The 17682-nt window shown below is 36.0% G+C and overlaps 1 long non-coding RNA gene across 2 annotated transcripts in view; it reads right to left on the reverse strand.

The window, feature by feature from the left end:
* Positions 1 to 6045: 6045 nt before the first annotated feature.
* The window catches only part of LOC140496836 (uncharacterized), a 224712-nt gene continuing 213075 nt past the window's right edge, over positions 6046 to 17682 (reverse strand). The window contains exon 4 of one of the 2 annotated variants that reach the window (XR_011964413.1): positions 6046 to 6403. This is a non-coding gene — a long non-coding RNA (uncharacterized lncRNA). Of the gene's footprint in view, positions 6404 to 9017; positions 12197 to 17682 lie in introns of those variants that run through there. The other variant, XR_011964412.1, reaches the window with a different exon arrangement.

Genomic DNA, 17682 nt, shown 5'->3' on the forward strand with positions numbered 1-17682 from the left:
CCTGGAAGTCTGTTCAGGTCCTGTTCCTCTCAGTGCTGCATGATCAGGGCTGTGCTCCTCTCTGCTCAGTGTCTGGTGAGATAGACCTTTCCTTTCAGCCTTCCAGGTCACCTTTGGCTGGAAACCTTTTTTGCTCTATTGTTCTGTGGCTTCTGCTGCTCTAAACTTTGTTGAGAGTCATTTTATAGGCATTTTGCGGGCTGTGGGGGAAGTGCTAGAGTATATGAGTCTTTCAACTCTGCCATCTTGACTCTGCCTCCCAACTCTTTTTGTATTAGCAAAGAATTGGACATTGAGGGGGTGCTCACCGGTTGGGGAATGGTTGTACAGGTTGTGGTATATGAATGTAATGGAATACTAAGGATTATAAGAAATGACAAGCAGGTGGGTTTCTGAAGAACATGAAAAGACTTACATGAACTGATGTGAAGTAGAGTGAGCAGAACCATGGGAACATTGTACACATTAACTTTATGTAATGATCAACTATGATATACTTAGCTCTTTTTAGCCATGTAATATATCAAGACTGTTCCAAAGGACTCATGAGGGAAAATGTTAACTACATCCTGCAAAAGAAATGATGGAGTCTGAAAACAAATCAAAGTATACTGTTTTCACTTTCCCTATTTTTCATGTGTTTTTTTTTCTATTTTGTCTGTTTCTTCTGTAACAAAATGACTAATATTGAAATGTTTTATGGGATTAAACATATACAAAGTACATCGAATTGCATACTGCTTTAAGGAGGGAGAAGATGAAAGAAAGGGAGAAAATTTGGAACTCGATTTTTTTTAAAGTGACTATTTAAACTTTTTACATACAACTGGAAAGAACAAAATATTCTTTTTAAAAAGATGTCTATTAGTCATCTAATTGGAGATGTCTAAAATGTAGCTGGAGATGTGAGTCAGGAAGTCAAGAGAGGGATTAGGGCTAGATTAATGATTTTAAATGATATTCATCAGCATAAAGATGGTAGTTGAATCCATGTGAGCACATGAGTTCACCAAGTAAAATATAAAAAAAAAATATAGAGGACACATTAGAGGACAAATTAGAGAACAAATAGAAGAGGATACAGGACAGAACCCTAGCTAGTTGCCTCACAGGTATGAAGTTTTAGCAAAGGAGATTGAGGAGTGTTTAGACAGAAGATGTTAAAACAGTGTTGCAGAGAGCAAGAAAAATATCAAAGAGAAAAGATGTCTTGACCATGTAAAAAGCATGAAGTCAAAAAGAATGAGAACTGAGGAAAAAAAAGAGTTATTAGGTTGGGAAATTAAGAGATCATTGTTAACTGAAGAGCATAGTTGCTTGTCAGAAGTCAGATTGTAGAGAGTGAAAAGAACAGAGAAAGGATAGGGAGTGCAGGCTTATATTGTAAACAGTCTTCTCAAGTTTAGCCACAAAAGAGAGGAGAGAAATAGGATCATATCTCGTGCTCATGGATAGGTCAGATAAGGGTTTTCTTCAATTATTTCCCTATTTATTTTTATGGATTGTGGAGACAGGGGCACATTTGTAGTTAGTAAGGAATCAGCCAGTAGGCCAGGAAAGAGAGAAAATAAATGCAAGAAGACAGGATATATTAGGATCACTTGTTTAGTGAGAGGGGTTTACCTTGATAAGGAGAAAGATCCTTCTTCATGTGAAATAGTTGGAGGACATAGTAGCAAGACGCATTTAGGTGATGCGAGATGAGGAGGAATGGAGAAGAGTGAGATCTTAAAAAAGACCTCTTTTTTTTAGAAAGTAAAATATGAGGCAAGAGTTGGGTGATGGAGCCATGAAAGGTTTGAATGGTAATAAAAAGGACTGGAAGATATACTGTGATAAAAGGATTAGTTTGTTGACTAGAAAAGTATAAAAACATTGCCATGTTATGGTGTAAGCCCAGATGAAGTCAGGTAACATGAAATTTTAGTGGACCTAATTACCATCATTTTGTTATTTTCTCCAGCTTCGTTCGGTGCTACATAGAATCAAAAGTAACAGATGATAGGAGTGATCTAGTACTGAAACCTGGCAGAACAAGATCATAAATATGATAAGATAATAAGGGATTCAATAGAGAACAGTTTAGAGATGAACTGGCTTAAAAGAGATCAAGATGGGTAAAGGGGGAGAGTGTAGCTCTCTCCTGCCTTTGTAGAAGGGGAATAATGCCCTTCCTTCGATTCCCAACATGGGAATTGAACATGGATGATGACTTGGGATAGAGGGCCTGGAAGTCAGGGTGTTAGTGGAGAGCAATTATTAGGACTTCAAATTAGAGGAACATATGAAATGACAACAAATTGCGATAAGATAAAAAATTTCAGAGTTCATGAACACGGAAATGGCGAATTTTTATGTATGGCTGAGGATAGATATAGATGTAGGTCATGTAAAATGATTAAACTGAAGAACAATGCGGTTATGTTGCTTTAGGGCATGTCAGTACATATCCTGAAGGTCTAAATATGACCGGGTAGGAGTAGGAGAGAACAGAAAGATTATGAGCCAGAAGCTGAATTTATTGAAGAATGAAGAATGCCTGGGGGATAAGTAGACAACAGCTACCAGAATTTTGGTTGGGTGGCGGAGACGAATTAAGTGAACCTCAATGAAGAAGAGATCATTGAATGATGCTCATAGAAGAAGAAGAAGGATGTCCAAGGGGAAGTCTATCATTTCCCCCTTGACAAATGCAAGTACATCCAATACTAGAAAGGGAAATTAAGGTGTGTGTGTCATCAGGAGAGGTCCCGATCTCAATGAAAGCCAGATGTAAATAGTGAGAAAGAAAAAAAATAAGATGAAAGCAGCTTTGGTATCTTTCTAGCAAGCATTCCTGAGATGAGTAGAAGGGATGTGCAGTTTTGGAGTGAAACACTGGTACTGGAGTTGAGGAGAATGTGAACATGGCATTAGGTAATGGGAGACAGAGAATGTAATTTGAATGAGGACACTGGAAATTCCAAATCGCTGCTATGGAGAGAGTATATCAAGGACAGAGTTGGGGAGATAGGGAGTTAATCATTGATGAATGATTTCACAATGGCTTTCATTGTCATAGGGGTTTGGCTTTGTCTGGAATCTTCTTAGGCAGTTCAAGTGAGGAAATCGTTCTTGGGAATTGAAGGAAGGGCATTATTCCCCTTCTACAAAGGCAGGAGAATAGCCTGAAGATTTTTGGGGTGGCATTTATTGTCTTTTCTAGAAGGAAGAAGCTACATGATGCAATGGTATTTTGTCTCCACCAGAAGGAGGCATGAGACCAGAAACTATAAATTGACATTTTCTCCCATTTCTTCAAAGGCAAGATATTGGTCATGACCTCTCATCTAGCTTATTTAAATGACCTACTAATTAATTTTTCTGCCTCGTGTCTTTCCCCACTCCATTTTCTTCTTCACATTATGGTCAGTCATTTTCCTTAAGTACAGATCTGGGGGTTTCACTTACTTCCTCAATAATCTCCATTAGCTACCTATTGCCCATTAGATCCAATATGAACTGCTTTGTTTGGCTTTTAGAAACTAACTTCAAGCTATCTTCCAAAACACACTGAGTATTCCTTGTTTTCCTACATATTGCAGTCCAGGCAAATTGACCTTTCCTGTATGATTCAGATAGTATGATACATTTCCCATATTCATACCTTTGTAGTAAATGCCATTCATGCCTGGAAAGCACTCCCTAACTTCTCTATCAGAGTGTCACTATTTTCTTTAAAAATGCAATTCAAACTATCCCCTACATGGAACTGTTTCAATTCTATTCAATTACTAATTCCATCCCTCCATGACATCCTTGTACTTGGCAATTAAAAAGAAATCTATGTTTCATCTATCTATCTATCTATCTATCTATCTATCTATCTATCTATCTATCTATCTATCTATCTATCTATCTATGTATCTGTCTGTCTGTCTGTCTGTCTTCCTTCTCTTTTGTTGTAGCAGTCTTCTTGGGGCTCATTCAAGCAACTTGTATTAATATAGACAAACAAGAATCCCAAAGGGATGCTGCTACTTTAAGTTTCTAGGGTTCATTCTATGAGTGGATATTCTTTTAAAAATCACCTCAAAAGCTCCCAAAAGGATGTTTTCCCTTAATAATCAACAAATATACAGGTCAACGACTTTAGTAAAGACATTTACTTCAATGATTTAACAAGAAGACTAGTTGCAAATCATTTAATCCAACATGCTGGGGCTCATTATCCTTTCATTATCCTGAGAATACAAAGGGTGGAGGTAGGGAAGATGGAGAATGTACATGTAGTAAAAATGGTAGTAAGGTACAAGTGCAGGGAATAGAGAATACAAAGACAATTCATCACTCAAGAAGTACAAAGCCTTCATATGCTTTCTCTGTCAAGTAAATAAGCTGGATATTCATTGGTGGGCTTGTCATCAGTGACCAATAAGTCTACCCAGGCAAGCTGATTTCTTATGAGATGCAGTCTCACCGAGTCAGCTCGTTTTACCATTGGGCTTGATCAAGTAGGTCATTTGGCAGCCATTATTACCTGCTCACCAGTGTTCTGCTGCACTGGCCTGAGCAGACTTCTGTGCTAATGGGCAATGGCTATCAGATTATAAGACAAGGCATTCTATGACTTGTTTGTGATAGCCAGTTTAGGGCAGGCAGTTCATTTTGCCATTAGGTTCTTCTTATCTCTACTGGATTAACCAATCTATTAAATTTGATCGTTGATGGAAGGCTATAATCCTTTCCTACCTCAGCCTCTTGTTTGGCTGAGTGATTTTGTGCCTTATTCAGATAGAGTACTACTGTGCTTCTTTAAATAAGGCAACAACATTTAGTTTGATATATGAGTTGACATATCTCAACTTGCACATTAAAATTAGAAAGAAGTCCTGCTTCTATTTTTCCTTCAAACTTTCCCCATAAAGTAAGCTAAAGCTTTCCATATGTAAGCATAATGGGAGTTTCATGCATGCCTCAGATCACTTAGATGACTTCAGACTTCTGGAAGTTGATGGGCACCTGCTTCTGGAAGGCTGGAGGACCAGAATAAATAAGTGTAAAAGTTATTTGTTTGTCTATTATGTGGTTGGGCATAGCCTTTTTCCACATTTTTCCACATAGCCAGAACTATTAGGTTCTTTATAATAGCCTAACTCAGCACGGCAAGGGCTTTTTGCTCTGTTCCCATCTGAGAGTGAAAATCATGGTTGCTCACAATCAGTGGGGCTATGCAGTAAGAGCAGAGAACTCCAGGGCCCATTTTTTCCTCTCCTACCCACCAGATACCATTTGATGCTGAGGATTGGGCTATCTTTGGTCCTTCCTTCCTTCTTCCTTCTTCCTTTCTTCTTTCCTCTCTCTCTCTCTCTCTCTCTCTCTCTCTCTCTCTCTCTCTCTCTCTCTCTCTCTCTCTCTCTCTCTCTCTCTCTCTCTCTTCTTTTTTTGTCCTATTCTAGGTTTGTGAAGTATGTTAAATTCTCAGATGTGGCTAAGAGCATCAAGCAGAGGGCCATAGGATCAAAAGTAAGCTGTGAGTTTAATACTATCCAAGAATCTCAAAAAGACCAATATGGTTAAGGGGGACTGATAGGGATACGAGCCTCATTTTGAATATGACAGAAGAGAAACCCTTTCACATTGGAAATAAGAGTCCTATTCCTAGCCTTGCTCAGCAACTGGTGTATCTAAGGAACATGATTACAGGAGAATTCTGTGTCACTGAGGTATGTAGTTCAAATCTTTAGTTCCCACTGCCTTTGGTGAAGGTAGGAAGTCGTAGTCATGAAAGTATGGCCGTATTACCAGCCCTGGTCACTTATGTTGTTCTAGTAAGGAAGGAATTTTATATCACTGAGAGTCAGTGTTCCAGCCTTTGCTTTCTCTGTGAAGACAGAGAGTTGCAATAAAATTACTTCCCTTACTCTGTCCACAAAGGTACAGCCTACAAGAAATACTCGCACATCCTCATATTTAGTTAATGGCTCATAGGGTAAGGGAGGTATTGGTGGTTCAAACTTGACTCATTACCTATCCTGTTGGGTTGGTTAAATTCTGACAGGAAAATATAACTCCAAAAGCTGTCTTGCAGGAGGCTTTATTAGAGGAAACTTTATTAGAAGTGCATTGATACCACCACCACCAGAGATTAGGGCGATGTAAACGAGGTCTATTGTTCAGCAGCAAAAGAGGAAAACTTATAAAATGGAATAGAAAAAAGGAGAAAGAAGGAATATGTGGAGGTGGGGAGTCAGGTTTCCACTGAGAGTATCCCAATATGCTCATCAGTTTTCAAATCTTTATCATTCTCTTTCCTCCCTCTCTTTCTCCCTCCCTTCCTTCCTTCGTTCCTTCCTCCCTTCCTTCTGTCCTTCTTTTCTTCCCTTCTTTTCCCCTGATTAGACTATTCTTGACAGTCTTGGCTCTATTTAAAAAAGGAAAGAGAAAATTACAGAGTGAAGGTATCTATGAAGCTACTTGGAAGAACAGGCGCTGGGAAATAGACTCGACAAAAATTAAAGCATTTAAGTGGGTCAATCAGAAAATTACAGAGTAGGGGACAAGAATGCAAGAGCCTTTCTTGTTTTTTACCAAGGTAAAGCCCACAAATTGGTTGTTAAAATAACAGAGGGAAGTAGAACTTTTAGTCGTTCCAGCTTCAGACTAAATGTAATGGTGGGGATGGGGAAGGTAGAACTGGTTCGGGGTAGGAGGAGACATCTGATTAATCAAATCACTTTATCATTTTATTGTCATATCCTCTTATGAAATGCAGACTGAAAAAAGGAGAAATTATTTCACTGCCCTGTCTCTGGTCCTACAGAAACTTCCACGGACATCTTTCCTGATTCTTTATCTCTATTCTTTTCTACTTAGGTAGAAACACTCTCACCACTCCCAATCCCCTTTGATATAGCTCAATATATAGGTATTCAGTTAGTGAAATCAGCCCTCCTGGAGGGTATAATCTTTCAGCAAGTATTTTCTATTTACTTCCCTCACTTATATAGTATAGAGGAGATAAGAGTCCAGGAAGAAAAAAGCAGACCAAGACAATCTGTTCTTTTCAGACTGTTAATTTCAGGCAACATTGCTGAAGAAGCAGTGAAGCCCTATAATAGCTAAAACCTGTAAGGATAACTTCTCATAAAACAAAATATGATAGAATATTACATCATTCTATTGTATCCTGTTACATCATTGCAGATTCTGCTGCTTTCTCTTCCATTAGTTCTGAGTACCAATGACCACAATGACAAAAAGATTGATTCAAATTAATTTGAGCAGTATTTATTAAGCACCTTTTAGGCTCAAGGTCCTGTCCTAGGTGTTAAGAATGCAAAAAACTAAACTGAAACATTCCTTGGCCCCAAGTAGTTCACAACCTACTGGCAAGATGTCAGTTATATAATGCTATATATACATTCTTCAAAATCATCATGTTAAGCAAAATGATCCAATAAATACCACAAGGCTTATGGGAAAAATAAGGGTAGGAACAAAATGTTGAAATATTTCTTCAGTGATGCACGTAAAAAACAAAAACATAACCTAATAAAAATAGCAACACACTTCTATACACGTTAAATCATTAAGAAATACTATCATAAATGGTGATGAACTCCATGACCTTGGACTGTCCCTCTTGACCTATGCCCTAGTTCCTATTGTCCTCACTTAACAAAGTCTCCACAAGTTGGGCAGACCAATACCCCAGGGGATTGCAACTCTAGGACTCAAGGACAGAAGTCATGGTAGAATATAGGGGACAGGGGTTAGGGATCAATGATCTTCCCATATTTTGTACTGTACCAGAAGATATATATCTTTTCTTAAAGAAGAGAGCATTGGAAAGGTTGAAACTTTTGGATTATTGTGAAATGGTACAGTTTTCTGCATTCTTGCTCTTTCTGAAGGAAGAAATTTCTATTTTCAAAGTAATTAATATAGTAAAACTGACTGTATGTAGTGACATCCTGAACGATTGGCTTTATCTAGGAGATGGTGGTACAGGTAAGCCATGAAGCAAATTCCAGATTCAAAAAGTGGAAATGAAAAGGAAGAGGATCATTCCACAAGGAAGACAAGGTGTTCTCCAACACCTTCCTAGGACATATTTCGGCTTTGGTGACATTTTCACTAGCAACAATAGAAACAATAACAATAATCACAAAACACCATTTCTTTGCATTGTGCTCCAGCCAATGAAAAAACATTTTTTCTTTTTATTATTAATTTATTTTTTTCCAGTTTTCTACAATCACTTCCATAAGTCTTGTATTTTCTCCCCTTCCCTCAAGAAAATGTCATGCAATCTTATATGGGTTCTATAATACATTCTTATTAACCACATTTTCACATTAGTCATGTAGCATAGAAGAATTAAAATGAATGGAATTCACCATGAGGAAAACTCAAAGCAAAACAAAACAAAACATGTAAAACAAAATATATATACATATATATATGCATATGTATATATATATATATATATATATATATATATATATATATATATATATATATATATATATATATATATATATATATATATATGAAATATGGGATTTTATAGTGTTGTGTAGAAAGTGTTCCCAATAATACTCTAGTCAAATTAACATATTATAGTTAGCTCAGAAAATGGTCAAATCAATCAAAATCCAAAAGGATGAATCAAAGAACTTCACAATTCAGGTAACTGGTAGTTGTTTTGGCTACATACTGGCAAAAAATAAAGTTTAAGTGTACTTTTCACTCAGGTATTTGTATTTAGAAGGCAGCTCCACAGAGCCTAAAGGTAAATGTCACTCTTATCAAGAAATTGTGTTAAAACAAATATGTAATTTAATCATTTTTTAAAATAAAAGTAAATCATAGCAACTCTTATGGAGCTATCAGAACAAATTGCAAATATTTTATAATGTTATTTTTTAAAGCATACATTAGTTGCTAGATAGAAGCAATTAGACTTTTCACATGAATGACATCATTCAATTTGAAAATATTGCATTCATATGAATAAAAAGATGATTGGAAGCATTTAGAATATCAGCCAATGAAAACAACACATTTTATTGAGTTTCCATTAAATGTAAAGTCATATATTTAAAAGGGACTATGAAGAGAAGCAGGTTAAAAGTCCCCTGTGTTATGTAAACATTTAATCTGATTGCAAAGAAACTGTCAGAAAAAGAGATAATAATTGTTATAATGATTGAAAAATGAATGCAGATTGTGTAGTACAAAATGTTTGCACAGATACTGAGGGGATAAAGATTGTTTGAAATGACTGGTCACAAGAAGTTCAAGAAAAGATAACTTTGAGCTAATTTTTTTAAAGGATTCAGACACTGATGAACTGAAAAGAGGAGAGTAGGCATTGTTAATTGAGGTAGAGTTAATTTCAAATAAAATACAATATTCCATCCATTTAGAAGGAATATGTGATTAGATTAGTGCTTCTATTTTAAGGATTTTATACATTTTAGAAATGTATAATTGAGAAATACAATTTCAAATATCTGTTGCATTGCTTGCTGGAAGCAAATGACAGAGATACCCACCCTAAATGTTTAAGACATCTACTGAATTGAGTTGGCACATAGCAATAGGATTCCCTAAAAAGGCCAGGCACTTTAAGAAAGATTAGCTATTATCATTCAGTGTCCTTCGTTTCATAGATTTCACTGGGCTCTAAATAGAGGACTCATTCACAGAAGAAAACCTTTATATATGCTTTGAAAGGAGACATTAGAATGCTTTGCACACTTTCCCCCTTTTCCAGTGGAATCCACGTCCCCAATCCATTTCCTCAGCAATTAATGAAGTCCTGGAAAGGTTTTATTTTCCTCTGTTCTCACCAGCCATCATCTTCTTATCTGAATATATTTTCATCTGAAAATGTGATAGTAGTATATCTCCTAGTAGGAGATTTGTGGAAGTTATTGTGTTTGAAAATTTAAGTTCTGTCAGCTTTCCTCTGTGGCAACTTTAAAAAAAGTAATTATCTTAATCAGCACAGCAAGAAACAAAAGAACCCACTCCCCCAAAAATTCTCCCAGAGACTTTTCAAAGTTTACTCTTTTATAATGAATGAGAAGTATGAAACATTTAAACATTAAGGAACATACACACACACACACACACACACACTAATTTAAATGTCTTCTCATTTTTTAAATGTCTTCTTACTTTTCCCAAGTACGTGTAAAATATTTTAACATCTTTCTTTTAAATTTCAAGTTCCAAATTTTCTTTTCTTCCCTCTTCTCAACCCTCACTGAGGAGGAAATATAGGTTACTCAAGTACACTCATAAAATGCATCTCTTTTAAATGATCACTGTGTAGCTATCATTGTGCTGACCAGTCACTGCTGCTAGGAAATTAGCAAAGAAGCATTGAGCTCCCCTATGAAGAAAGCACCAGGGAATTGCTCATTTTTGAAAAGGTGTTTCAGCAAATAAAAGGTTGAATTCCAGTAAGCAGACATAGCCTGTTTTTTGCTTATTATGAGACATGAAGCTCATTTAGAATAGAGTGAAATCTTGGCAATGGAAGCAGCCAAATGCTTAAAATGGCCGACCAACTTCCAGCTTGCAGCAACTGATTTTTTCGTGGATTTTTGATTAAATATAGTATCATGAATGCACAGCTGCAGAGTATGTGCAAAAGAGCCAACACTATGCACTCTGATATCCATGGATGATTTTTTTTTCTTTATTCTGTGTTAAGGAGTTATTTCAAAGAATCATGAGGATGCTATCTTTGGCTATGTGCCGTGATTCTACCATGTCTATAAAACAATTGGAATGGCAGTACCTGGGTGCCTCTAACAAAAAATCTTGTAATGTGAAACAGCTGTTCTTCTATTGAAATCATTCTCAAGCCAGTAAAGTGTCAGGCTGAGAAATGATTGAGTATTGTTGCTTTAGAACCATCTATCAGTAATTAGAGTGTGAGGATTTTAAAGATCTCATATGAGACTCCCTTTCTAGGCCTAGTATTTAGGCACCTTGGCTGCCTATTGAGAAGGTCAAAGATATTCTGAAACCCAGAAAGATAATGCTCTTCTCCTAACCTTGGTATGAATGACAACACAAAAGCTATATCTTCTGAAACAAGAATAAGTTATTTGTTGGATTGTACCCTCCAGAGTAGGCTTAATGGAGATGTGTTCAATAGAAAAGTAACAAATGTTTTGCATGTCAATTTAAAATGGATTTATTGGTATATTTTTTTTTTATCACTTAGATTCCTCTTCCCCATGTCCCTCTTCTGAAAACCTATTCCTGATAACACATATTTTAAGAGGGAAAAATGAGTAAAACTGAATAATTAAAAAAAATTGACATCAGTATTTTATAATTGTGGACCACTATCTATGCAGAATAGTAGGACAGGTTTCTTTTCACATCCCTTCCTTGGAGCTAAGCATCTGATTTAATATGATTTTGTGATATTCATTTGTGATTGTTTCATAATTATAATTTTCATTGTTGTGGTTGTGTATGTTGTGTTCTGCTTGTTTCCTTTTGTATCTACTCATGTAAGTTTTTTCATGCTTCTCTATAATCACTGTTTTTATATTTTTTTTCTTATAGCGGAGTAATATTCCATTATATTCCTTTACAAAAAAAATGTTTAGCCATTCTTCAAATGGTGGACAGCTATTTATTTATTTGCTATCTCAAAAAGTACCATTACAAATATTTTACTTTATATAGATCTTTTCTATTTGTTAATGACTTTCTTAGGAGTATATCCTCCACCCCCACACTCCCACGCAGAATCACTGGGTTGGAGTCTGAATATTTAGTCACTTTATTTTCATAATTATAATTATTTTCTGGAAAGCTTATACCAACTCACAGTTCTTCAAACCAAGCATTAGTATGATTGTCTTCTATGAACCTTCCAAAATTGATTATTTCCATCTTTTGGTTTACCTTATTACTCCAAATAAGGAAAACTTTTGAATCATACCTACATATGTCTTCAGCAAAAAAGCAAAATCAAACAAACAAAAACAAGGAAACAATAACAATAATGAAACAATAATAGAAACCTATCTACAGCATTTCTGCTCAAGATGTTTCTCTGGGTTTCTTCTGGTTTGTTTTTGTCTTTCAGAATTGGAGTCAGGATATCTTAATTTTAGTCTCACAAAGACCTCCTATGTGAAATTGGGAAAATCTGGACCTCTCTCACTTTTCTCATCTATAAAATAAGAAGGGTGAACCATATATGTCAGTCAAAACATGTTAAAGTACCTAAGACTGGACTAAGAGCTAGGGAAGCAAATATGAAAAAGAAAGACAGTCCCTGTCCTCAAGAAGCATATAATCTGATGGAGGAAAACAATAGACAAAAGAAATTTGAAAAACATGTAGCAGAGAGGGCGGAGGGTGTACTAGGAAAACGGAAGGATCTGGGAATTGTGGAATGGTGGTGATGTCAAAGGAGTGCAGCTAGATGGGAAATCAAGGGGTGGTTGGGCTGGACCCTCTCTTTAAATGGAGATGTTGAGATGAGTGCTAAATTCACATCTATCTGTCTATCTATCTGTCTGTCTATCTATCATCTATCTATCTATTTATATCATCTGTCTATCTATCTATAGATAAATATAGATTAAGAGATAGATAGATGTAGATATATAGACCTAGATCTCAAATTTGATATATATGTAAATACTTGTATGTATGCATGTATGTAGATCGATGGATTAACTGTATTCCATATTTTGATTTCATATTAATTGATTTCCTTTATGTTTAATCTCATGTATTTTATTTATGCCCTTTATAATGTATATTCTAAGAAATCCAAAGATATCACAAGACTGCCAGAAATGCCCATGACCCCTCAAAATTTTAATTCCTAATCTACACAGAACCTTGAAAGTACCAGTGATTTTCTGGAAATTTACAGTTCTTGACATTTTGAATGTCCTTATGTTGTTAGATACACCAATCTGGGTATCGTGAATCTTTGTGTTAAGAACTCCAGATATGCAATTTGTCAGGTATCGCTGTTATTTTATAGTGTCCACGTTACCAGGCACTCGGCTAAGTTCTTTACAAATATTACAATATTTAAGAAGTAGGGAGATATAAAACAAATATTTATGTTACTAGTATACTTGCTGGTAACTAGTGTTCAGTAGTTAACACTGATAACCATATTTAGTTTTTAGAAGCTTCTCCCTGTTTTGTTTTTATCTTTGGTTTGTTTCTATTTTGAAACTTTTTTAGAAGGGGTAACTATATTTTTTTCCTGCTTTGCTATTGAAACGCAATAGTTGAATATTAATGTATTTCATTGTTGTTCTATAATGTGAGGGATTTTTTAATATAAGATGTAGTGGATCTTATTTCTTGAGAATGGAAAAAATAAGCTCAACAATCACTTCTTGGCTGCATTAGTGTTGGTATCTCTAGAGTCTTGTTTTTATTTTATGTGGGATCATGAGTAAAAGCCATTTGTGAAGACACCACACAAGACTGTGTCCAGGTCCAGTGTGATAGAAGAGCACTCAACTGATAAATGGGTCACATTTTCATAAGCAGGGCCTTAATTAAAGGTATGTCTTTAATTTTGGCATGAGTAGGTTTGGAAAATTTCATCACGAAATTTGATGCTATGACAATGACTTAGTTTTATTTATTTTTTTGTAGCAGCTTATATCAAGGTGTGATACTGTGATGTCTGTTAGTGGAGAGAATGTGTATGCAAGTAAAATTCATATCTTCTGGAAGTGGAACAGCATGAAATATTACATTGGAAGTTCACTTATCAGCCACTTTAGGTATTTAGAACACAGAAAAAATCCATAAGGAAGAGGAAAAAAAATTTTGAGTAGACAAAATAGATGTGACAAAGGTAATAAACAAATGGTCATACACTTTATTTACAGAAAGCTCCTCTAACCACCCTTCAGTATGTATTTACTCTTAACTATAAACAATCATAACAAGCTTTGTCAGCTAATTTTGTTGATTACAGTATACTCAAAATAGCAATTAGAAAGAAGAGTTCTCCATGATGTGGGAAGAGGGGATTGAGAAAGAAACAGAATCATAGAATTCAAAAGCTGGAAGGTACCTCAATGTTGATCTAATTCAACCCATATATAAAAGGAATTCCCACAATAATAAAACTAACACGTAGTTGCTTAGCCTGCCCTTGAGGATCCTCAACACATGGGAACCCATTATTTGAAAAAGCAAGACATTATACTTTTGGACAGTTAAGAATGTCAGGCCATTGTTTCCGGAATCAGGACTTAACTGGCTCCCTTGCAATTTCCACCCATTTTTCCTGCTTCTGTCCTGTGACTGCTCTCAACAATTTCCTCCCAGCTCTGCTCTAGCCCCACCTCTTCCTGTTTCACCCATGCTGCTCCACTCCTTCCTATTCCATGTGACTTAGACTCATGTGAATCAGGATTCCACGTGACTTTAGCAGGTCACATGGAGCTATTAATTAATGCAGTCATTAGCTTCCATATGTCCATTCTAATTTTTAAGCAATTATTTTCTTGAGTGAGCTTTTGGACTTCCTTTTCCATTTGGCCAATTCTGCTTTTTTAAGATATTCTTATCGTTATTGAGTTTTTGGATCTTTTTTGCTACATAGGTTATTCTATTTTTAAGGTGTTATTTTCTTTGGCCTTTTTGAGTCCCCTTTAGTAAGAACTTGACTCACTTTTCATGACTTTTTTGCATCACTCACATTTATTTTCCCAAATTTTGCTCTTTTTCTCTTACTTGATTTTCAAAATCCTTTTTGAACTCTTCCATGGCTCAAGACCAATTCATATTTTTCTTGGAGGCTTTTTATGTAAGAGTTTTGACTTTGTTGTCTCCTTCTGGTTTTATGTTTTGATCTTCCTTGTCACCAAAGTAAGATTCTATAGTCTGATATTTTTTCCTGTTTTGCCTCTTTCCCCAACCAATTACTTGACATTTGAACTCTTTGTCAAGGTAGTTCTCTGCTTCCAGTGGTGGAGGATGTGGTGTACTGCCAGCCACTCGATCCCCCCACAATCTGTGGCCCTAGATCTCCCTAATTAGCCCTGGTTGCCCTGCTGCTAGTGCAACTGTTGCAGGCTCCTCCATCCCCTCTGTTGACCTGGGGCTGGGTTGGACCACTCTACTCTATGGTAGAGTTCGTACAGATTTTCTTTTTCCAGTTACCTTCCAATTGTCCTTGGCATTTTGGGGTCATGTAATCTGGAAACCGTCACAGGTGCCAGTAATTCAGTGCCCCCAAGACCTACTCAGGTCAAGTCTGTGCTAGCACAGCCCATGCTGAATTGCACTCTGCTCCCAGCCTGGTGCAAAAGATGCTTCCTGTAGATCTTCCAGGCTGTCTTGGACTGGAGATTTGTTCACTCCTTCATTCTGTGAGTTCTGCAGCTGCAGAATTTGTTTAGAGTCATTTTTTTCCCCAGGTATTTCGATGAGTTTTGAGAAAGAGCTCTACCAAGGCCCTGCTTTTCCTCTGCCATCTGTCTCCATCCTGCTATGTCCCTCTTAATAAAATATAAGATTGCATTAGCTTTTTTGGCTGCTTGGCACACAAGTGTATTGAATTTACACTTTACTGGATGCTAAAATATTTTTCAGAACAGCTGCTATCTATCCATACCTCCTGCCTCCTTATACTTGTGAAGATTTTTTTAATATCCAAGAAATAAATATTGTGTTTATCTCTATTAGATTTAATTTTTATTTGATTCATTCATTTATCTAACCCAGCAAGGTCTTTTTCATTTCTTTCTCTGTCATATACTATTTTAGCTATCCCTCTCAGCTTTGTGTTATTTCAAAATTTAATGAGCACATTAGCTCTGTATGTTTTTATCATTGATAAAAGTATTAAAGTCAAATACAGATCCCTAGGGTGCTCCATTGAAGACCTCCTGTCACGTTGACATTGAGCTATTAAAATCACTTTTGAGTCCATCTGTCCAATCATATCTGAATCCAATTGTATTACCATCTAATTCAAGCTATATCCATATTCTCCAGAAGAATAGGATGACCAGTTGTTTGACTCCTGATATCTCTGCAGCAACTGTTGCCACAAACAAGTCCCACTGCTGGTGCACCCTCAATGTGTGCTCTGGGACTGCCCCTGCCCCATTATTATATATCTTTCCTGCTGATCTCTTAAGTTGTCTGTGGCTGGAAAAAAAATGTCTCTATCCAACCTTTTATCGACTAGGTCACTCCAGAATTAAGTTTCAAACATGTTTTTAAAATTGTTTTGAAGGGAATATTGGGAGAGTTCAGTTAAGTTGCTGCCTCTTTTCTGCCACCTTGACTCAGATATCTTTTGGGGTTTTGTTTCTTTCCAATGTCACTCTTTTGCTTTCTCCTTGATATTTGTTTTGTTTTGTTTTCCCCTGCTTTAGGGTCAGACTTCTGCTCTTTAGAGTTCTGCTCACCTGGTTTTGTCTCAGTAGAGTCTTTTTTTGTCCTCCCTTTTAGATTTCTCATCTAGTGGTTTCTAATCATCACTATTGATGAGTAGATAATGGGATAGTAGATAGAGTGCTTGGCCTGGATTCGGAAAGACATAAGTTCAAATCTGGTCTGAAAAACTTATTAGAAGTAGGACTCTAGGCAAATCACTTAACCTCTGCTTCAGTTTTCTCAATTGGTAAATGGGAATAATAATAGCCCCTAGTTCACAGGGTTTGGGGGAGGATGGAAGGAGTTAATATTTGTAAAAAAAAAAAAATACTTAGTCTTTCCCCCCATGCTTCTGATCTTTCAAACTTCACCACCGTGATTCAACTGCTTTCTTACTCTGTGATTTCTCTCATAATGAAAGATTTTCTCATCCTGGAATATCTCTCATCCATGATGGCCTCCTTCTCTAATTGGAGAGTTCATTTAGGGAATGCCTCTATTTCTGGGAGAAGCCCAGGACTTTACCTCCATTTATGTATGTGAGTTCCTTGACCTTGCCAACGACTTTTCAACTCCCTTTTATGTATTGTCTTTCCCCATTAGAATGTAAAGTCCCTGAGGTCAAGGAACTGCCTTTTTCCTTATATTTCTATTCCCGTGGCACATAGTCAGAACTTACAAATGATGTTCCTTGCCTGTCTACCCATCTGAAAATACAAAATACAAAAGGAAATGACTCATGCCTTCAAAGAGCATATATTTATATCGAGTTATAATAGAAAATAAATTTAAGATTAGAACTCTGCAAATTCAGTTTAATTTAATTTTTTTCAGATAATTTAATGGGAATTTTGGACACTGTAGGGAAGCAGGAATAATTAAAGAGTATTTCATAGCAACACCTTGTAAAGTACTCTAGGAATTTTAACTTTAAATAAAGAGGTAGAACCCATAAGTTCTATAGTGGTCACATCAGGCACTTGATGCATAATACTACTGATGCTTCAAAGTTTCAAGGGTACTATACTTTTTATTTAATTTATAAAGAAAATTAATATGCATAAAGAGAAATACTGTAGTGGGTTAGTATACCGAAAGTAATTAATTTACCATATTGTAAATATGAATTATTTTCAAGAAATATAGAAAATAATAGTTAATTAACCCTTGAAGTGATTGAAATAGAAGTACAAAATGTATCCAAGCAAAATACAGAAATGTTACTCCTTTCTTTTCCTTTTCTATCCTGTCCCCAAAGTATTTTGATATACAAAACTTCTA

This window comes from Notamacropus eugenii, chromosome 3 (genome assembly GCF_028372415.1).
Source record: "Notamacropus eugenii isolate mMacEug1 chromosome 3, mMacEug1.pri_v2, whole genome shotgun sequence".
NCBI classification, from domain to species: Eukaryota; Metazoa; Chordata; class Mammalia; order Diprotodontia; family Macropodidae; genus Notamacropus; species Notamacropus eugenii.